Genomic DNA, 24,214 nt, shown 5'->3' with positions numbered 1-24,214 from the left:
GGGGGCACCGTGCACTGGACAAACAAATCTCCGGCCCGGAACACAGCCAATTGCCCCAAGCTGCACAAGCATGGTAAACACAAGTCTGCACGCACCGGCGTCAGGAGACAACGCACGTGCAGCGTGGAATGCGTGACATGGGCACGCAATAGCAGTGCGCCTGTCCTCCTCGATGATGCGGATAGAAAAGGGGAGGAGGGACGCCCGGAAGGCATGTCGCAGCCCCCGGAACAGGGGAACCACCGGACAGCAAACCCGCCCAGAACACCCACCATCTGCAGCAATAAAACTTACTATTGGGCATTGTAAAAAAAGTATTAAAAAAAATAAGTAAATAAACAAATATATAGGAGATAACAAGTTAATGTGAATGTATAAATTAATCGGATGAGGCAGCCATTGAACAAAAGGTCATGGAGGGCAAAAGGAATGTTTAGAGCTAAACTAATAGAGCTAAATCGCGTGTTTCCATCCCTGATTGTATTCAATAACCACAAAAAGTTTTTTGGGGGGAAGAGAGTAGGGACTTTCAGGAAGCCATGACTGGTATTTCATGTCTCCAGCTTCTTATCTTCTGCAGCATATCTCCAGCCTCTTATTGTCTTCTGTGACATGTCCCTAGTCTCTCATTGTGTTCTGCCGCATTTCTCAAGTCTGTCATTGTCTTCTGCAGCATGTCCCCAGTCTCTCATAATCTTCTACAGCATGTCCCCAGTCTCTCATTGTCTTCTACAGCATGTCCCCAGTCTCTCATTGTCTTCTACAGCATGTCCCCAGTCTCTCATTGTCTTCTACAGCATGTCCCCAGTCTCTCATTGTCTTCTACAGCATGTCCCCAGTCTCTCATTGTCTTCTACAGCATGTCCCCAGTCTCTCATTGTCTTCTACAGCATGTCCCCAGTCTCTCATTGTCTTCTACAGCATGTCCCCAGTCTCTCATAATCTTCTACAGCATGTCCCCAGTCTCTCATTGTCTTCTACAGCATGTCCCCAGTCTCTCATTGTCTTCTACAGCATGTCCCCAGTCTCTCATTGTCTTCTACAGCATGTCCCCAGTCTCTCATAATCTTCTACAGCATGTCCCCAGTCTCTCATTGTCTTCTACAGCATGTCCCCAGTCTCTCATTGTCTTCTACAGCATGTCCCCAGTCTCTCATTGTCTTCTACAGCATGTCCCCAGTCTCTCATTGTCTTCTACAGCTTGTCCCCAGTCTCTCATTGTCTTCTACAGCATGTCCCCAGTCCCATTGTCTTCTACAGCATGTCCCCAGTCCCAATGTCTTCTACAGCATGTCCCCAGTCTCTCATTGTCTTCTACAGCTTGTCCCCAGTCTCTCATTGTCTTCTACAGCATGTCCCCAGTCTCTCATTGTCTTCTACGGCTTGTCCCCAGTCTCTCATAATCTTCTACAGCATGTCCCCAGTCTCATTGTCTTCTGTATCATGTCCTCAGTCTCTCGTTGTCTTCTGTATCATGTCCTCAGTCTCTCGTTGTCTTCTGTATCATGTCCCCAGTCTCTCATTGTCTTCTGTATCATGTCCTCAGTCTCTCATTGTCTTCCACAGCATGTCTCCAGTCTCATTGTCATCCACAGCATGTCCTCAGTCTCTCGTTGTCTTCTACAGCATGTCCTCAGTCTCTCGTTGTCTTCTGTATCATGTCCTCAGTCTCTGACCATCATTTCTCTTACCATCTACGGTGTCCTACAGTCCTCTCTAGAATCACATATATTAAACATTATGTCTGGCCCTTTTGGTGACATCAGGGGCCACAACCTTTTTATTTTTTTTTAAAGATTTCTGCCCTGACATTGGGATTATTTTCATAACTTTCTCTTTCGTTACTTGGAAGACACAGCTTTGCTTTAGTTCAAATCATCACCTACTGGGTATAGCCGTGCCACTTGTATCAATAGGTTATGATCTAAAGCAGAGCCATGTCTGCCAATGACAGGACAGTACAGTGAGTACAAAATATCCTTTCAGTGCCTCTCTTATGAATTTTGAAGATACATTTAGCCACAATGCCTATAGCTACAGAGGTGAGTTGTTTTTAAAGGGTGTTCACTAAATATCTGTGCATAGTCAGGGAAAAGGGGCATATTTTTGTATTACAGCAGACCTTGCACAAAAATGCAAAATCAACGTATGCCCCGTACACACGAGTGAATTTTCCGCCAGAAAAAAATGGAAAAAAACGGAATTCCGCTCAAGCGTGGCTTGCAACACACGGTCACATAAAAGTTCTCTGAACTTTCGACCGTCAAGAACGCGGTGACGTACAACACAACGACGAGCCAAGAATATGAAGTTCAATGCTTCCGAGCATGCGTCGAATTGTTTCCGAGCATGCGTAGGAATTTTGCGCGTCGGAATTTGTACAGACGATCGGAATTTCCGATCGTAACTTTTTCCGACCGAAAAATAGAGAACCTGCTCTCAATCTTTTGCTGGCTGGAATTCTGCCAGCAAAAGTCCGATAGAGCGTACACACAGTCGCAATTTCTGACCAAAAGCTCACATCGGACTTTTGCTGGCAGAATTTCCGATCGTGTGTACGGGGCTTTATTGTGCAGCTTCTACCTCCTGAATTGATGAGCAGTGTGAACCCAGCCCATTGCTGGCAGGCAGTTTTCTGCTGTACAGTGTATAGTATGGTTTGCTTTGAGCTATCGCAGCTGACAATGTAGTACAGGGGTCACAGAGATTTGTACTTTGCACCTTCATGCCCTGCTGGTATTTTCTGTTTCAGACACGTGCTCGGCTCATGTAGAATGAAAAGAATTTTCTGATTTTGCTGGCATGCAGAATTTGGAACTGTGCTATTGCATGAAGAAGAGAAGAAAAGACTGATCGCAGACTTGAATCCAAAAGAAACTGTAGAAATTAATTTATTGTCACGAGCCAGACAAAATTGCGGTGATGATCAGTTGACGCGTTTCGCACGAAAAGAACTGCGTTTGTTCACAATAACTGAAATGCTCACAATACAAGCTATTTAAAGGCGTATGTATATCAAATCAAACACCTAACACAAAACACCTGTAGTTAAAGAGCAATCAACACAAAACTTCACCGACATAAAAACATTTCTTAAATACTAAAATATCTGATCACAAAATAGTCAAAACAAAAAATAGACAAGAAATGTATTAAAAACAAAAATAGAAAAATGAGTGAAAAAACATGTATATACACCAATATAAATCACATATATCACTCTATAACAAATTAAGTCTATTGCCCCGTACACACGGTCGGACATTCTAACGAAAAAATCCGTTGGATTTTTTCAGACGGATTTTGGTCCAAACTTGTCTTGCATACACACGGTCATACAAAGTTGTCGGAAAATCCGATCTTTCAGAACGAGGCGACATAAACCACGTACGACAGGGCTATAAAGAGGCCAGTAGCCAATAGCTTTCATCTCCTAATTTATTCTGAGCATGCCTGGAACTTTGTGCGTAGGAATTGTCTACACACGATCTGAATTTAAACAATCGGATTTTGTCGTCGGAAAATTTTAGATCCAGGTCTCAAACTTTGTGTCGGAAATTCCGACGGAAAAAGTCCGATGGAGCCCACACACACACAATCGGAATTTCCGACAACACAGTCCGATCGCACATTTTCCGGCTGAAAGTCCGACCGTGTGTACGGGGCATAATTGTGTGATTTACTACTTATTATTAAAGACTTATTAACCCCTTGTTTACCAGGCCCCCCCGTCTAGACCAATTTTCAGCTTTTAGTGCTGTTGTACTTTGAATGACAATTGCGCGGTCATACAACACTGTACCCAAATGACATTTTTATCATTTTTTCCCCACAAATAGAGCTTTCTTTTGGTGGTATTTGATCACCTCTGAGGTTTTTATTTTTTGCTAAACTAAAAAACACTGACATTTTTGAAAAAAAAAATGATTTTTGAGGCGGCACTGATGAGTTGGCACTGATAAAGTGGCACTGATGGGCACCTCTGCAGTTTTTATTTATTGTTAAAAAAATTTAAAAAGAACGAATGAAAAAAAAAAATTTTTTTTTTATATTTTGTTATAAAATTTTGCAAACAGGTAATTTTTCTCCTACCATTGATGTACGCTGGTGAGGCGGCACTGATGGGCACCGATAAGTGGCAGTGATGGGCACTGATGGGTGGCAGTGATGAGTGGCAATAATGGGCACTGATCGGCACTGGTTGGTTACACTGATAGGCAGCACTGCTAGGTGGCATTGATTGGCACCACTGGTGGACATTGATAGGTGGCACTCGTGGGCATTGGTAGGTGGCACTCATGGGCATTGATAGGTGGCACTGATGGGCACTGGCAGGTGGTACTGGTGGCACAGATGAGGCAGAGTTGCCTCTTCCTCTTCGGGACCGATGTCCCTTGCACATAAGCCAGTGGTTTTCGCTGTTAGCGTGAGGAGAGAAAAAATACGATTACCGATCTTTTGTTTACATAACGTGATCAACTGTCATTGGCTGACAGCTGATCACGTGGTAAGGGGCCGGGATCTGTGATCACCGAGTCTCGGTGACTCAGTGATCACAGCACGCGCCCTGCAAAGGGGAGGACCTCATATGGCGGCCTCCTGGAAATTCAGGTCCTCACTGTGCCCATCATTCGGCTATAGTGCGGACGCCAAGAGGTTAAAAACTGTTCAAGGATAAGAGGAAACAATAAGATGCTAAACCATATACATGATGGAAAGAATGCACATACACATGAAAATCAACCATTTCCACATATATATAAATATATATATATATATATAATAAATATATATATAAATCATGCAGAAGCAAAATATTGTGTATATAAATGGATGCACATTGAAAATATTCCACACAGAACCACATAGAAAGCAACCAAAATCGCTCGCTTTTCAAGGGGAACAAAAAAATAAAATTAATGAACAGCAACCAAAATCGCTCGCTTTTCAAAGGGGAAAAAATATATATATAAATAAATAAAATAAATGAAAAGCAACCAAAATCACTAGTTTTCTAAAGGGAAAAACTATATATAAATGAATAAATAAATAAGATTAATGAAAAGCAACCAAAATTGCTTGCTTTTCAAAGGGAAAAAAACATATATAAATAAAATAAATGAACAGCAACCAAAATCGCTTGCTTTTCAAGGATAAGAAAAAAAAAACCCCAAAAAATAAATAAATTTACAATCAAACAAAGCAAGAGCAAAAAAAACACCCCCTCTTTTACCTCCATGATGGAAGGAACTAATTATAGTAATGTGTATTGTCCCACTCAAAGTTCATTCCAAACGGAATGCGAGTCTTAAATTAAAAAATCCAAAAAACGTTTCTTTTACAGAGAAGTCTAAAGACATCGCAACCCTGGGTGTGGGAACCTTCTCTATGATTTGCACACCAACAGCCAAAGTATTGCCTTCATGACATTTTTTAAAATGTTTAGCTACATTGGTGGAGAATTTCTTCTCTATGCTATATATATATATGTTCCTGAAACCTTATCTCTAATGCCGCGTACACACGATCGGAATTCTGGCCAGAAAAAGACCAATGAGAGCTTTTGATCGGAAAATGCGACCGTGTGTACGCTCCATCGGAATTTAGCTGTCCGAATTTCTGCCAGCAAAAAATTGAGAGCATGTTCTCAATTTTCCTGACGGCAAAACTTTAATTCCGATCGTGTGTGTGTGTGACACGCCAAAAATCACGCATGCTCAGATTCAACTACAAGACGGAAGCTATTGGCTACTGGCTATTGAACTTCTTTTTTTTCTAGTCCCGTCGTACGTGCTGTACATTTCCGCATTCTGCCTAGTGACACTGTCACTGATCACCGCTCACTGTGATCGGGAGCGGTGATCAGTGTGGTGTCACACACGCCCCCCCCCCCCCACAGTTAGAATCACTCCCTAGGACACAATTAACCCCATACAGTGCCACCTAGTGGTTAACCCCTTCCCTGCCAGTCACATTTACACAGTAATCAATGCATTTTTAATTGCACTGATCGCTGTATAAATGTGAATGGTCCCAAAATCAGTGTGGTGCCACACACAGCTCCCCCCCCCCCCCCCCCCCCACAGTTAGAATCACTCATTAGGATACGATTCCTCCCCGTGAGACGATCGCGGGTATCCCCGCGGACATCGAGTCCATGGGACCCGCGATCATGCTCACGGAGCTGCGGAGGTGCGCGCGCGTGCCCGCAAGCTGCCTCTTAAAGGGCAATGTAAAGGTACATAATTCTGCCTGTAGGTGCCCTTCTGCCACAGTATATCTGCGTGAAGCGATCGGGAAGTGGTTAACTACTGGTGTTTTGTGTTAGGTGTTTGATATACGCCTTAAAATAGCTTGTATTGTGAGCATTTCAGTTGTTGTGAACAGGCGCGGTTCTTTTCGCGTGAAACCCGTCAACTGATCATCATCACTGCAATCTTTCCTGGCTCGTGATAATAAAGACATTTCTACAGCATCTTTAGGATTCAAGTGTGCGATCAATCTTTTCTTCTCTTCTTGATATGGCCTACGGTGATGAGCCGGGATTAGCACCTCCGATCGGGTGTGTCAATTTATTTTTTTCCTTCAGTGGTGTGTGCACGTTTGTTCTGTTTCCTGTGTTATTGCATGCGTGACATACCGCAGGTCTCTGCATTTTGATCACAATAAAAATAATGCACTTATAGATAATATAATAATAATAATAATGCACTTTTAGACATAAAATCCCACTCAACTCTAGAAATAAGTGCATGGGCTGTGCTACACACTGCAGTGACACCAACCCATCGTTGCATTTACAAGCTGCTTTCTATGCAGCAGCTGCTCCCTGTTACCTTTTTAGGCCCCTTTGACACGGAGGCAGTTTACAGGCGTTTTAGCGCTAGCAATGTCTGCTTTCACACTGAAAACGCTGGCCGTTAGCGCTAAAGCGCCACTCGTTGTAGTGCAGTTTTCCCTGCCGCTAGCGGCGGGGCACAGTTAACCCCAAAAAAGGGTTTGAAAACTCCAGTTTTGGCGGTTCTTTCAAAGCGCTTAGAAAGCGCTGCCCATTCATTCCAGCGGACAGGGTGTTTTGGGAACCCTAAATACAGCGCTCCCAAGCCACCCCAAAGATGCTGCTTGCAGGACTTCTCGGGGTGTCCTGCAAAAACACCGCCCCAATGTTAAAGGTAACACTGGAATGAATGGCAGGTGGTTTTCAGGCACTTAGCAAAGACTATTTTCAGCGGCAAAGCTCCTGAAAACCGCCGCAGCGTGAAAGGGGTCTAAAAAAGTGCCTGAAAACTGCCTCCTATTCTGTTCAATAAGTTTTTTCACACTGGGGGGGGGGCAGTGCACTTGCGGGATGTTGGGGAAAGTCCTGCAAGCAGCATCCTTGGGGCGGCTTGGGAGCGCTATGATAAGCACTACCAAAGCGCCTGCACAAAAGAAAAAAAAAAACGGCGGTGGGGTTGTGGGAGGGGGGGGGGGGGGTGTACTGACCATCACACTGACCTACCTGACCCACACTAACCTTTACACTGACCTACCTGACCCACACTAACCTTTACACTGACCTACCTGACACACACTGACCATTACACTGACCTACCTGACATACACTGACATGCATTGACCCACACTGACCATTACACTGACCTACCTGACCCGCACTGACCTACCTGACCCACACTGGCGTACGCTGACATACACTGACCTACCTGACACAGACTGACCCGCACTGATCTACCTGACATGCACCAACCCACACTGACATATACTGACCTACCTGACCCACATTAACATGCACTGACCCATACTGACCTACCTGACATACAGTGACCTACCTTACCCACACAGACCTACCTGACATGCACTGACCCACACGGACCTACCTGACATACACTGACCTACCTGACCAAACTTTAGGTGACCTCCTCCTGCAGCTCAGCCGTATCGTGCGGTGCACCCATCATCATCACAGTAGACAGCAGGCAACCGGAGCCAGAAGAGGAGAGCCGCCTGCTTGAGCGCCGAGTGGGGATCTTCTCATAGTCACATGACTGCATTGTAATTCCCACCTTCTGGAGCGCCTATGATGGACGTCACACATCCCGGGGTTCTGCCATATAGTGTCCGGCCATCATATAATGTCCGCGCCGTACTGCACATGCGCAGTACGGAGCAGACGAAGCTTCGGAAAATCTCCGAAGCTGAACGGCGCCTGCGCCGTTAGTGGAGGTGGTAGCCACACCATCCAAGCGGACATAGGGTTGTGAATATTAGAGGGCCCCTCGTGGGCGAGCTTCGCTCGCCACGCTTCGGGCTTGGCCTCGCTGCGCTCGGCTCTTTTATATTCCTACTCTATGTCCACTTGGATAGTGGGGATAGAACCTGGACTCACGGCGCAGGCACCGTTCATCCTCGGCAATTTTCGGAATCTGTGTTGCTGTGTACTGCGCAGGCACAGTACGCAGTGGACACTATCGGATGGAGGACCTTATATGATAGGACACCGGCATTGGACCAGTTGGACGTCCATCATAGGCGTTGCAGACTCCAGAAGGCAGGACCTGCTATGTCACTTAGCCGCACTCGGAGTTAGATCGCTCCCCGCTCAGGGCTAATAATAGAGCTGTGAATGCCCGAGACTCTAGGCTTTTTGGGGGCTCACTCGGAGCTCCAGCCCCCTTCCCGACGCCACTAAGCGGACCTATGTCTTCCCACAGCCAATAGCTACCAGGAGCTATTACTGCAGGGCTTAGGAAAAAGAGATTGCTGGCATCACTGATCACATGACACAGAGACCAGGAAGTCTGTGATCACTGGGCTGTTTTATCATTTCAGCAGTCCCAATGCCACAGTGGAATGGACAGGGCCAGGCCCTTCAGAGGGTAAAATAAAACACCTTTTATACTCTTCTGTTCTATTCCACTTACACAGTATGTATTTTTTCTGTGTAGTATTGAACTGAACTGAATCAGGTTTTTATTGTTAGGTAGTATGCTGACATCTAGTGTTGGTTTTTAGCCGCTGCAGTTTGTTTAGTTTAGTTGTTTATTAGCAATTTAGTATCTCCCTCTGCCCCGCCCTCTTGTTTAGTGCTAGGTATTTCAGTCCTAGCTAGACTGACCAGCTTCTTCTATGTTCCCCCAGTCAGTGTTAGTACTTGGCAGAGGCAGGGCTCAAGAAAGTCACTGTCTTCTTATACTTCAAAGGACTGGAAAAATATCCTCTGTACTGCAGTTATCCTAAGTAGAATTGAGTTGTATTCAATTTCTTATTGAACAGTTAAGCTGCCTGTGAATAGTGCCAAGTCAGCAGGTGACCATACTGTCCAGTGTGGATGGTGCCAAGTCAGCAGGTGACCATACTGTCCAGTGTGGATGGTGCCAAGTCAGCAGGTGACCATACTGCCCAGTGTGGATGGTGCCAAGTCAGCAGGTGACCATACTGTCCAATGTGGATGGTGCCAAGTCAGCAGGTGACCATACTGTCCAGTGTGGATGGTGCCAAGTCAGCAGGTGACCATACTGTCCAGTGTGGATGGTGCCAAGTCAGCAGGTGACCATACTGTCCAGTGTGGATGGTGCCAAGTCAGCAGGTGACCATACTGTCCAGTGTGGATGGTGCCAAGTCAGCAGGTGACCATACTGTCCAGTGTGGATGGTGCCAAGTCAGCAGGTGACCATACTGTCCAGTGTGGATGGTGCCAAGTCAGCAGGTGACCATACTGTCCAGTGTGGATGGTGCCAAGTCAGCAGGTGACCATACTGTCCAGTGTGGATGGTGCCAAGTCAGCAGGTGACCATACTGTCCAGTGTGGATGGTGCCAAGTCAACTATACTGTCCAGTGTGGATAGTGCCAAACCAGTAGGTGACTATACTGTCCAGTGTGGAGGGTGTCAAGTCAAAAGGTGATCATACTGTTCAGTGGGGATTGTGCCAAGTCAGCAGGTGACCATACTGTCCAATGTAAATAGTGCCAAGTCAGCAGGTAACTATACTGTCCAGTGTGGATGGTACCAAGTCAGCAGGTGACCATACTGCCCAGACAGACGGGTTGATTTACTAAAACTATAGAGTGCAAACTCTGGTGCAGCTGTGCATATAAAACATAGTTACATAGTAGGTGAGGTTGAAAAAAGACACAAGTCCAACTTATGTGTGTGATTATATGTCAGTATTACATTGTATATCCCTGTATGTTGTGGTCGTTCAGGTACTTATCTAATAGTTTTTTTAAACTATCGATGCTCCCCGCTGAGACCACCGCCTGTGGAAGGGAATTCCACATCCTTGCCATTCTTACAGTAAAGAACCCTCTATGTAGCTTAAGGTTAAACCTCTTTTCTTCTAATTTTAATGAGTGGCCACGTGTCACATTGAACTCCCTTCTGCAAAAAAGTTTTCTCCCTATTGTGGGGTCACCAGTACGGTATTTGTAAATTGAAATCATATCCCCTCTCAATCGTCTCTTCTCCAGAGAGATTAAGTTCAGTGCTCACAACCTTTCCTCATAACTAATATCCTCCAGACCCTTTATTAGCTTAGTTGCCCTTCTTTGTACTCGCTCCATTTCCAGTACATCCTTCCTGAGAACTGGTGCCCAGAACTGGACAGCATACTCCAGATACAGCCAGACCAGAGTCTTGTAGAGCGGAAGAATAATCGTTTTATCTCTGGAGTTGATCCCTTTTTAATGCCAATATTCTGTTTGCTTTGTTAGCAGCAGCTTGGCATTGCATGCCATTGCTGAGCCTATCATCTACCAGGACCCCCAGGTCCTCTTCCATCCTAGATTCCCCCAGAGATTCTCCCCCCCCCCAGTGAGTAGATTGCATTCATATTTTTTGCCACCCAAATGCATTAAGCCAATCAGCTTCCAGGTTTTATTGTTAAAGCTTAATTGAAACAAGCTGATGTTAGAGGTTAATTGACTACTAGCTGAAGAGTTTCCCCAGCCTTCCTAAACTTAAGTAGTTTTTAGTGATAAAACAAAAATATCCATTTGTGTGATTGTGTGAGGTTATGTGAAAGGTGCAGTGCCGTGGTGTAAGACAGGAAAGGGTGGTGTAAGTGAGAAACCACAAACTTAATTACAGTGTCAAGGTCAAGTATTTTAGGAGAGGAGCATTTAAAATGTTTTAACCCTCCAAGTAAAAAAAAAAAATCATAAATGTCAGAAGATATCAGCACTTACAAAGTATGATCTATGATGCCTATCACTTGAAGCTCCTTTGTATTCAGCCTTTGAAAATTCACTTGCCTGTATTTCCATCTTTCGGGGTGGCTATGCTACCTTGCTGGGTCCCATGGAGCCCCGCGGTAGCCACCCCTACAAGCCTGGTCTCAGTCTCTGTGTGTAAACTTACAAAGGCAGCCCTGAAGCCCAGGACTCCAACCCACTACAATGCTCCACTTCCTTAAAATTTGATTGACCGTGGCTCCCGAGATATGTCATGTAGAAATGTTTTCCTGACACTAGCAATGCAGCACTTAGAGGCAGAGAACTTAGAGCTTCTACATCTAATGCCGCGTACACACGACCAGACTTTTCAACATCAAAATGATTCCGGCATACTATTCGATCGTGTGTGGGCTGCAGCAGACTTTTGATTTGCAAAAGTCTGACAGACTTTAGAAATGGAACATGTTTCAAATTTTTCTGCCAGAACTCCGCCGGACGCAGTTCCTACCGAGAAATACACTCGTGTGTATGCTAGTCCGACGGACAAAAATCGATGCGAGGGCAGCTATTGGCTACTGGCTATGAACTTCCTTATTCTAGTCCGGTCGTACGTCATCACGTTCGAATCCGTCGCATTTTGCTGTGATTGTGTGTGGCCAAGTCTGTTCATTCGGAAAGTCCGTCAGAACTCTGTCAGAACTCAGTCGAAAGTCTGCCGGACTTAAGTCCTGTCGTGTGTACGCGGCATAAGGCCCCATTCACATCAGTCTGGCCAGCTGTGGTGCAGTAAACACACATGCATCCATACTCCTATACACTGGAAGACGTCATATTGGGCGAAACACATCGGGTGGAGCTACACCGGTGACAGAATCATACCTGCTAGGTGATGACCGTGCTGATTTATCTACTTGCCTGATTTTATCTTCCTTACGTGAGTATTATTTTTTAATAAACTGGTGAAGTTTAATACTACTACACTATGAGTTCCTGCCTTATCTCTATATTCCCCTGAGCTTTTTCTGTTCTGGGAGCCCTTATTCTGAGTCCTGGAGTATGCCATCCATCCCAGCAGGGATCTCTCCTAAAAAGTGCATCTGAGGTCTTACCTGTCCGTAAACAGTTTGTGAGTTGGGTGTGAAGGGGCATTAGGTTACATATGAAGATTGGGGCGATATCATTTTTCTTGCACCGCTCACTTTTTATTTTAACTGATTTTGCACTGTGCGCTATATTAAATGATCATCTTTGGGCACTTTTGATGAATTGATTTTCACTCGAGGATTCCTATGCAATATCCTTATGTTATTGGATTCCATTATTAATATATTGGCACTTTTGATACCGCAACACAATTATTTTGTCTAATGATTAATGCATGTTGGGTAGCACATTAACATTGCATTGCATTAGGGCAGTCCCTTCATTTGAACAGGCTGCCCATGGCACTGCAACAGACCACAAACCATGCATGCAGCATTTCCAGCAACACACCACAATGGACGCCAGTTGGTAATATGCCTTTGAGGTGCCATTCAGAGTGAATGGCACTGCATGGCACCAATGCATGTAACAATAGTTACTGCAACAAGATGGTGTAAATGGGTCCTAATTGAGGGCGGCACAGTGGTGTAGTGGTTATCACTCTCACCTAGCAGTAAAAATCCCGAACACGACACTACCTGCCTGGAGCTTGTATGTTGCCTGCGTGGGTTTCCTCCGGGTACTCTGGTTTCCTCCCACACTCCAAAGACATGCTGGTAGGTTAATTGGCTTCTGTCCAAATTGGCCCTAGTATATTAATGACCTTGAATTGTGAGCTCCTTGAGGGTAGGGACTGATGTTAGTGTGCGATGTACAGGGATAGGGACAATTGCAGACACTCACTTGAACTGGATGGACTGGTGTCTTTATTCAACCTTACAAACTATAGACGAACTATAGACTGGGGACATTGTTTGAAAAACAATCAATAGGGTCTTCATTTCCTCCACCCCTTCAGAGACTTGATTGATAAGCCTTCTTAGCAATCGGCACAATAAACCATTTCACGGCCAACACTGTAGCTCTGATGGTTAATCCTGCCCCTTGCCAGCTGTAATGAAAAAGTGATCTGGGTGGCCGCCCAATCACTTCTACAAGCTGCCCATAGAGCTTTTTATTTTTTTTTTTCTTGGTACGCCCCCCCCCCCCCATCCTGATTTCCAGGGGTACACTTTGCCTCTTTTGTGAGCCTATGACCAGTACCGGAGGGACCAGGATGGAGGGAGGGGCTTCAGGATGGAGAGCTGGTTGAAGGAGATTGGGAACATCCAGCTCTGACCTCCTCCTGCTGTGAATGAACCCAGAAGGGTTCAGCTTGGTCCAAGATGGCAATCTGAGAGGACGCAGGATCCAGAGCTCTGTTGGATACACAACATTTATCCAGAAGGGTTCAGCTTTGTCTCCTGATGTCTCCATAAAGAGCACCTGTCACTACTACCACAGGGGGCTTATCAGCCTCCTTGTTGTTGTAGCATTTTTTTTTTTTAAATGTGAAAATGTTTAAGAACCATTGCCCCAACCCCCACTTACCCCGCCGACACACAGTCAGGTGTAAAAAAAGAAAATACATAAAAAAACACAATTGCAAATTTCTAATAACCACATATGGCAGAGGTAGAGATGCCCGTGGCCTCTGGTGTTTGTTGACATCCATTGCCTCAAGTCCTCTCACTCTTGGCCACATCTGCACATTAAAGCTCCATAGAAGTCTATGTAGTATGGACAAAAGACCCTCTAGTGCAATTTTTTAAGGCATGAGTACAGACCACTAGAGGGCCTTGTCCATACTATTTCGTTACTAGGGATGCGGGCATCACCCTGCACCCCCGTTTAACGGCAAATCAGTCTACATACCCTTTTTGTTTTTCAGCCCAGCATCCAGATTTGTAACCCTTTCTATTTATACTATTCATCAAACTTAACTCTATAATTACCCATTTCCAATTCAGGGATTACCTGGCTAAGGTATTCAGAGCTGTGTTTGTCCATATTACTGGGGTTTAAATCTTATTGACAATTATTAAATATTTTATCAACCTCTTTTATTTGTTGTGAATCTGTACTAAATCCAGGTCTGTCTTATGGTTTTTGCAGGTGGACCCCTAACTGGAGCCTTCTTTAACCCAGCCCTGGCCTTCGCAGTTGTGTTTTTGTGTCATGGGAACACCTACTTGCAGAATATCTTTGTCTACTGGATTGGACCTCTTATTGGTGAGACAAATGTTGTTGGTTGGAAATGGAGTGGATAAATATGGGGCCTTATTTACTAAAAGCTGAATTGCCTTGCCTTTAGTCTTCCCTAGTTAACATTTCTAAATATATATTTTTTTCTGTGGCCTCCTAACGAGAGAGGTAAAGAGGAAGTAAACTTGCTTTACTTCCTTTTACCTATAGGTAGTGTAAAGGCTTACCTATAGGCAGTGTAAATATCTCCTAAAAGTGCACAGTTTAGAAGATATTTATATTACATGCAGCCAGTGACATCACTGGCGCATGCGCTCTGAAGGAATGTCAACCCCGAGCCCTGTGCCGTGAACGATTACACCTGTGCGCATGCACGGGAGTGACATCATCACGGCCCCTGCCAGTCACAGAACTGGAGCCCGTGAACCCGGAAGCAAGGTGGGTGAAGATGGAAGCAGCTGCAGCACTGACATCACGGCACTGCAACAGCTTCGTTTTCAGGTAAGTTTCACATAATGTGCTAGTATGCAATGCATACCAGCACATTTGACTTTACTTTGCAGGGAAGAAAGAAAAATGTCCAGCGGTATACAACCGCTTTATTAATAGTCATGCACCCGTTATTCTGATAGGATTCAGTGTCCTAGTGTCAGATGGGACTGACAGCAACTGAATGAAGCATATCAGATAGCAGGGAAGTTGGGTTGTTGAAAACTGAGTACCTCTGATGAGACTTCAGCGGTATTCATTTTGGTGGCCCCAGGTTCCGTAGAGCAAGTACCCCCTTAAATATTGTAACTTTATCCATATGGGCTTCTTGTTTATTCTAAGGTAGCCCCAAGTTGAGCAAGCATATCAAATACTGTAACGTTATTTATATGCCCTTATCTTTTCTTCTAAGATGGCCCCATGTTTTATAGAGCAAGCATCCCCTCAAATACTGTAACTTTAGTCATATGGGCTCATCTTTTTTCCAAGATGACCCTAGATTTCATAGGGGACACACCTCCTCTAATACTGTAACTTTATTCATATGGGCTCATCTTTTCTTCTAAGGTGGCCCCAGATCCTTTCTTCTAAGGTGGCCCAAGGTTCTGTGGAGCAAGTGTCTCCTCAAATACTGTATCTTTATTCGTAGGGGTTCATCCTTTCAAGGTGGTTCCGTGTTACATAGAGCAAGCACCCCCTTAAATACAGTAACTTTATTCATATGGGCACACCTTTTTTTTTTTTCTACAGTAGCCCTAGTTGTCATAGAGCATGCACCTCTTCAAATACTGTATTCTTCTTCGTATGGGCTCACGTCTTCTTCCATAGAGCAAGCACCCCCTTAAATACAGTAACTTTATTCATATGGGCACACCTTTTTTTTTCGACAGTAGCCCTAGTTGTCATAGAGCACGTACCTCCTCAAATACTGTATTCTTCTTCGTATGGGCTCACGTTTTCTTCCATAGAGCAAGCATCTCCTTAAATACTGTAACTTTATTCATATGGGCTCATCTTTTCCTTAAAGGTGGCCCCAGGTTTCATTGAAAAGGCATTTACTCAAATACTATAACTTTATTTACATGGGCTCAGTTTTTCTTCTAAGGTGGTTTCTTAGAGCAAGCACTTCCTTAAATACTGTTATATTATTCATAGGGGCACACATTTTTTCATAGGTGGCCCCAGGTTTCATAGATTAAGTACCTCCTCTAATACTGTAACTTTATTCATATGGGCGCATCTTTTCTAAGGTGGCCCCAGATCTTTTCTTCTAAGGTGGCCAAGGTTCTGTAGAGCAAGTGTCTCCTTTAAATACTGTAACTTTATTCATATGGGCTCATCTTTTCTAAGGTGGCCCCAGATCTTTTCTTCTAAGGTGGCCAAGGTTCTGTAGAGCAAGTGTCTCCTCAAATACTGTAACTTTATTCATATGGGCTCATCTTTTCTAAGGTGGCCCCAGATCTTTTCTTCTAAGGTGGCCAAGGTTCTGTAGAGCAAGTGTCTGCTCAAATACTGTAACTTTATTCATATGGGCTCATCCTTTCTTCTAAGGTGGTTCCAGGTTGCAAGGAGCAAGCGCCTCCCTCAAATATTGTAACTTTATTCATATGAGCACAAGTTTTTTTTTCCTACAGTGGCCCTAGGTGTCATAGAGCACGCAACTCCTCAAATATTGTATTCTTCTTCATATGGGCTCATGTTTTCTTCCATAGAGCAAGCATCTCCTTTAATACTGTAAATTTATTCATATGGGCTCATATTGTCCTCAAATGTGGCCTTTTACACAAATGGTATAACTTTATTCACAGGGTCTCATCTTTTCTTCTAAGGTAGTCCCAGGTTTCTTAGAGCAAGCACCTCCTCAAATACTGTAACATTATTCATATGGGCACACTTTTTTCTAGTGTGGCCCCAGAGTTCATATAGCAAATGAATCCTCATGTACTGTATTCTTATTCATATGGGCTCACCTTTTCTTCGATAGAGCAAGTGTCTCCTCAAATACTGTAACTTTATTCATATGGACTCATCTTTTCTTCTAAGGGTCCCAGGTTTTATAGAGCAAGCACTTCCTTAAATACCGTAACATTATTCATATAGGCTTTTCTTTTTTTCTAAGGTGGCCCCAGGTTTTATATAGTAAGTGACTCCTCAGATACTATATTTTAATTCATATTGGCTCACCTTTACTTCTAAGCCCTTGTACACACGGCCGGAGATTCCGACAACCAAATCCGTCTGAGTAATTCCGACGGATTAATTCCGGAAGAGGTCCGGAAGTGATGTTGCATACACACGGTCGGACTAAGTTGTCGGAAAATCCGATTGTACATAACATGATGACGTTATTTCGTTACGACAGGACTACGTTCAGGCTAGTAGCCAATAGCTTTGGCCTAGGAATTTGATCTGAGCATGCGTGGCACTTTGTCCGTCGGAGTAGGCTACACATGATCGGAGTATATCCGATCGGAGCATGTTGTTGGAAAATTTTACCGGCAAGTTGGAAAACTTGGTCCGTCGGATATTCAGACGGAAACAGTCCGATGCATACCACACACAGTCGGAATATCCGACGAAACGGTCCGATAGGAAACATTCCGACGGAATCTCCGACCGTGTGTACAAGGGCTAAGGGTCGCAGGTTTCATAGAGCAAGCACCTCCTCAAATACTCTTACATTATTCATATGGGCACATCTTTTTTCTAAGGTGGCCCCAGGTTTCATACAGCAAATGACTCCTTAAGTACTGTATTCTTATTCATATGGGTTCACCTTTTCTTCTAAGGAGGCTCCAGGCTTCATAAAGCTAGCGACTCTACAAATACTGTAATCTTATTCATATGGGAAGATATTTTCATCTAATGTGGTCCCGGGTTCTATAGCGCAAGCACCCCCTTTAAATACTGTGAATGTATTCTTATGGGCTCATAATTTCTTCTAAGGCACTCCCAGGTTCAATATAACTCTATTATGGAACTCTATTATGGAACCAAAGCTTTCATTGTTTATGGCTTGCCCATTTAATTTTTAGCTTTCCTTTTTGCCAGTGAGATTGCCCATTTATTGGCTACTAAAACAGTTGAGGAAACAGGCTAGGTGTCAATCATCAGCACTCTGGTAATATTTTCTATTTCGGTATGCCTCATGACGTACCATCTGCTTGCCGCGTTGCACCCTTCTGGGCTTTCTTAAAGGAACTAAAGGCACTCTATAATAGAAATATCAACCAAAGCTTTCATTATTTATGGCTAGCCCACTTATTTTTGGCTTTGCTTTTTGCCAGTGAGACTGCCCATTTATTGGCTACTAAAACAGTTCAGGAGGAAACGGGCTAGGTGTCAATCATCAGCACTCTGGTAATATGTTGCTATTTGGGTATCTGTCACAATGTACCGTCTACCTGACGCATTACGCCCTTCCGGGCTTTCCCAAAAGGAGCCTAACTAAAGGTACTGTATAATAGAAATATCAACCAAAGCTTTCATTGTTTATTGCTGTCCCACTTGTTTTGTGTTTTTCTATTGGTCAGTGAGGCTGCCCATTTATTGGCCACTAAAACAGTTTGGGAGGAAACAGGCTAGATGTCAATCATCACCACATGGTAATATTTTTCTATTTGGGTATCCTGAAGTGCTTTTGACAATATATAAAGGATGCAGAGAGGCAGCTGAAGATGGACCTGGGGTCACCTTGAAAGGTAAGGTGAGCTTACAAGTTCCCATTAAAGGTTTATTCCACCAAAAAGTGATCTTTTAGCAATAGGTGGACCTTCGGCTGTCTTCTATGTCTTGATAACCAAACTGTGAGAGCTTCCTGACTGATATAAATACAAAGAATTACCGCTCTAAGGAAATTACTTCTCCCAAAACAGCTGTCTCCACAGTCCCACAGGGTGCTGGCTCTGTTTGCAACAGGAACTGAAGTAGAAAAGATGTAGCTGGATAGCCGCACTCCGAATTATTCAACTTTATTTCAAAAATGTAATTAAAATCATAGCATCTAGGCTGGTAAACAGACTAACTGCACAGCGGCTGTGCAGTTAGTCTGTTTACCAGCCTAGATGCTATGATTTTAATTACATTTTTGAAATAAAGTTGAATAATTCGGAGTGCGGCTATCCAGCTACATCTTTTCTACTTGTGAGAGCTTCCTGCCATAGACTGTTCCTGTCCACCTGAGAGTGTTCCCATCTACCTTTGTGTGTTCCAGATTCTTTTGTTTCATTTCTAAAATAAATAATCCAGCAGACAGACTGAAAGCCTTCATAATAGGCAGAATAAGTGTGCAGATTTGGAAACTCAACAAAGCCATCTCAATAGACTTCCTATGAAATATAAGAATCAGTCACGCAATATAAACCTCCATCATTTACTGAAATCAAAAATATCAATTGTTGGCCGACTGGACGTTTAAGATACTTTTTTAAATTTAATAATATAAAGAATTGGAATTTGCCAAAAAAGGTGTACATGTTATGTTATACTACTTATCTGAATACAATTGTAGCTGAATACAACCATTGGTTTACCTTTTTTCCATCTTGTTCCAGGGGCGGCAATCTCCTTCTTGCTTTTGGAGTACATTCTTCCAAAATTCACACTGACTAAAGTATCTTCAGAACGGGTAAAAAAGGATTAGGCTATGGCTGGAGTTTCTGCAATCAAGACCTGAACGATTGGCTTTCATTGGTTTCTTCTTAATGCCATGAAGTTTAGGGTACATGTGTTCCTCAACTTTTTTTTAACAGACTTTGTCCTATTAATCTTTTTTAATAGACTTTGTGTTTTGTTTACTTTAAGATAAACTGTGAAATTTGGGACTAAGTTGGTTCCTATGCAAATCTGAATAACCAAATTTAGGAGGTCAAATGTATATAGAAAAAGTCTTTCTACATTTTGCACAGGGTGTATCATGTTTTTTAAGGTAAATTTATTTTCTCGCGGCTGCAGTGCCATTTTGGTACATATGGCACTAAAACTCCCAGAATGCTGCAGCTTGTGTCCTCGATTGGTGGGGGTCCTCATGTTTTCTGTCCCACTTATAAAGGAGGATCAGGTTTTGGCATCTTAATGGGGACATTCAGTTATTAATACAAGTACCTGTTTTTTATGACTGTAGCACATAGCAGTAAACATTTTTGGGTAGCTGAGACCTCCAGCAGTTCTGGTCTTTACATTGCTTCACTTTTTATAATAGTGTTACCAGGTTTTAGCATCTTAAAGGGGATTTCCGCAATTAAGCAAAAAAATTAAAAATAAATTTCATATATTTCATATTCTTATTGGTATCTATACTGAGGATTCCTACAAGACGGAGCAACCCCATCATCTCAAAATTATCTCTCTCAGAATAAAGCTCTGGCCACATCAACCTAAACAACAGAACTATATTCAGAGAAAGGTTTACCCACGTTGACAGTGATAGTTCTCATTATCTAGGTCAGGGGTCTCCAAACATTCTAAACACAGGGCCAATTTACTGTTCTTCAAAATAAAGGGGGACTGTGGCCTTTGAGAATAGAAAAGGTCCCTGCATCTGTTGAATAAACAATGCCCCAACTTTGGTGTTATTGGGAAGAGTAGTGCCCCATCATTGGTGTCAGCGGGAGTAATGGTGCCCCATCATTGTTGGCATCATTGAGAGGAATTGCACTCATCTTTTTTTGTCATTGGCAGCAATTGTGACCTACCATTGGTGTCATTGGGAGTTATTCTGCCTCTTCATTGGTGTCAGTGGAGGGCAATATGCCCCACTGTTGGTGTCAGTGGAGTGAAACAGTGCCCCAAGGGCCAGGTAAAAGCAAGCAATCTGGTGTTGGAGACCACTGATCTAGGTCATTGTACTGTATATATCTAGTAGTAGTTAGTCCCAATGAGCTAGACTTATCCTGTGATGTAAAAGACGTTAAAGCATTAACTGTATATCCACACAGGTAGCACAAAAACCCTAATCCAATCACCATGGAATGTGTCAAGGCAGACTCAGCAGTTTTCCTGCACCTTAGGGAAAAGATGGACTCTTTTGAGGGCAGGGAGGTGCACATTCTGGACAGAGGACAACTGGTTCACATCACGGATATGAGAAAAGACCATCTACTTCAAGCTGGAACAACCATCCCTGAATAGAGGCGGGGGCCTTCAACACCATCTGTCCTCCACCTATAATGCCAGTTTAACATCTCTACCCTGGTGATTTGACAACAATTCACAACTTTTTTTTCCCATGTGAATCAAATGAATAACGGCTATGCAGACTTTAGCTACCAAGGATGGGATTATGAACAGAGTGGTTCCACATCTAGTTCTTGGACAGTAAACCGTGACATATTCCATGGTGATTGGATATGAATGTAGGGTGTCTCCCTGAGAAATCTTTAGAACTGAAGAAGTTGGATAGGCTACAAAAAGTCTTCAACGTTACGTAACAAGTCCAGTTGAAGGTGAATAACAGCTATCAGTTTCACCCACTTTTAGTAAATTCCACATCCTTCCACTTCCTTCTGGAGCAATGTGCTGCAGCTCCACCAGCTACAGAGCCTGCAGCCTATCCAAGCAGTTATGGATACTGTAGGAGTAACATGATGTGTGTCTTATTGAGTTCACTGAGCAATATATACAGAAATGACATGCTTGATGGCTACATGAGCTTGTTATTAAATCAAACAGGCTGAGGTTCTTTTATCATGGAAATCCCCTTTAAATCCCCTTTATCAGACAACATGTCCTCATGAACTCCAACTCACGCTTGGAGTTCTGTCAGTGAGGCTTGTTAAAAGCAATGTTCACCGTGGATGAGCTTTATCTATGTATTAAGATCTATAGACAGGCTATCAAGCAACTTTAGCAGATTAATTACATTACACAAGAGAAGCACTATCTTTATTTGCTCGGTTGCACTTTAGCAGCTGCACATGCTCAAAAAAAAAAAAGAGACATATTTTCCTCTTTTGGGATCTGGCTGCAATTGCAGATATTGCTAAAGACTAGAAAATTCTCAATACAGTATGTGTACTGTAATGCCTTTTCTTTTATGTTTGGAGACACAATCTAAATGATTGAACCACCAAGGAAGGAGAGGGATGTGCTAGGGAATTGTCTCCAGCAAGTTAAAAATGAATTAAAAAATAATTTATTGTGATGACAAACATGACAGGTTAACATTTAAATACTTGATTTTTCTGTGAATTTACCTATTTTTAGGTTGGCGACAGGGTTTCTTTAAAGTGTAATTAAAATGGCATTTGTTACCCAGGGTTAGGTAGAATCCTAGGTTTCCTTCAGGTTGCTAGGTGTTCCTTGAATAATAAGCAATGTAACAAGGCATTCCTTCCACTGACCAGCAAAGTAAGGGGCGCATCTCTCCTACTGAACACCAAGAGTCCATATCTCCCGCTGACCACCAATGTAAGGGGGATCTCTTGCACTAAGCAGAGGAATCTCTCCTACTGACCATCAATGTAAGGGGTATCTCTTCCATTGACCATCAATTTAAGGGTGGATCTCTCCAGCTGACCAATGTAAGGGGGTATCTCTCCAGCTGACCATCAATGTAAGGGGGTATCTCTCCAGCTGACCATCAATGTAAGGGGTATCTCTCCCACTAACCATTAGTGTGAGGGGGATCTCTCCCACTGACCATTAGTGTGAGGGGGATCTCTCCCACTGACGAGCAATGTAAGGGGGGATCTCTCACATTGACCTTTAATGCAAGGGGGGATCTCTCACATTGACCCTTAATGTAAGGGGTGATCTCTCCCATTGACCATCAATGTAAGGGTGGATCTCTCCAGTTAACCATCAATGTAGGGGCGTATCTCTCCCACTAACCATCAGTGTGAGGGGGATCTCTCCCACTGACCATCAATGTAAGGGTGGGATCTCTCACATTGACTATCAATGTACGGGTGGGGGGGTATCTCTCAAATTGACCATCAATGTAAGGGGGGGGATCTCTCACATTGACCATCGGTGTAAGGGGGGGATTTCTCACATTGACCATCAATGTAAGGGGGGATCTCTACCATTGACCATCAATGTTAGAGTGGATCTCTCCAGCTGACCATCAATGTAAGGGGAGTATCTCTCCCACTGACCATCAATGTAAGGGTGTCTCTCCTATTGACCATTAATGTGAAGGGGCATCTTTATCAATAAGCACAAATCTCTCTCAATGACTATCAATGTAAAGTGATATCTCTCCTACTGACCACCAATGTATGGGGGCAGTTCTTATACTCACCACCAATGTAAGGGAATATCTTCCTATGATTTGTATTGGGGGGGGGATGTAAAGAGGCACTCCACTGACCACTATAGTAAGGGGCATTTTCCTCCCATCATCAATTTAAAGGGACACTACAAATTTCACGGTCTGCACTTTTTTTTGGCCATTATTATCCGACAATGCAGCTAGCAAGGAGAAGGCTGCTTTGACAAATTGCACTTTTGTACATCTCCAAGCACTTGCAGGGGGAAGGGGGCTTGTCTTTCAAAATGTTCCAGGCAAAACAGACAAGTGTTTGAAGATGGAGAAAAGTGGTGTCTGTTAAAGCATCCATCTCCTTGCTATCTGCATTGCCAGATGGTCATGGAGGGAGGAGGAGTGCCCACGGTCAGATTTTCAGACGGAAAATGTTCGATGGGAGCTTTTTGTCGGAAATTCTGACCATGTGTAGGCTCCATCTGACATTTTGCTTCGGAATTTCCGGCACACAAAATTTGAGATCTGGATCTCACATTTTTGGACAACAAAATCCATTGTCAGACATTTCCGATTGTGTGTACACAATTCTGAAGCACAAAGTTCTATGCATGCTCAGAATCAAGCAGAAGAGCCGCACTGGCTATTGAACTTCAATTTTCTCGGCTAGTCGTACGTCACAGCGTTCTTGATGTTCGGAATTTCCGACAACATTGTGTGACCGTGTGTATACAAGACAAGTTTGAGCCAATGTCCGTCGGAAAAAATCCATGGATTTTGTTGTCGGAATGTCCGATTGTGTGTACGCGGCATTAGACAGCCCCTAGGAGAATGGGACTAATGACTACATTTAATTTGTTCCCTAGGGAATAGAACACATTAACAACAACGAAAAAGAGAGACTTCTTCTTTTATGAGTAAACATCATTTAGCAAAGTAGGATGTGTAGTAACTAGATGCATCTACCTCACCATTTTACAGACAGGTGCCAAGCACTTCTGGTGTTGTGTGGTCAGCTATTCCTGCCTTGGTTTTGTAGTTCTCTTCATTATAAGCCATTGATATGCAATTAGCGGACCTCCAGCTGTTGCTAAACTACAAGTGCCATCATGCCTCTGCCT

At 43.5% G+C, this 24,214-nt stretch overlaps 1 protein-coding gene across 1 annotated transcript in view; it reads left to right on the top strand.

Moving 5' to 3' along the window:
• Positions 1-24,214, top strand: part of AQP11 (aquaporin 11) — a 73,368-nt gene that overhangs the window by 25,158 nt on the left and 23,996 nt on the right. The window contains exons 2-3 of the transcript XR_013262261.1: positions 14,312-14,428; positions 19,444-19,610. The gene's annotated coding sequence lies outside the window, so the exon portion shown is untranslated. The remainder of the gene's footprint in view (positions 1-14,311; positions 14,429-19,443; positions 19,611-24,214) is intronic.

Source organism: Lithobates pipiens, unplaced genomic scaffold, assembly GCF_037356315.1.
Source record: "Lithobates pipiens isolate NorthernLeopardFrog02 unplaced genomic scaffold, aLitPip1_a1.2 Scaffold_23, whole genome shotgun sequence".
Lineage (NCBI taxonomy): Eukaryota > Metazoa > Chordata > Amphibia > Anura > Ranidae > Lithobates > Lithobates pipiens.
The sequence above is the reverse complement of the archived record's forward strand: the minus strand, read 5'-3'. Positions and strand labels throughout refer to the sequence as shown.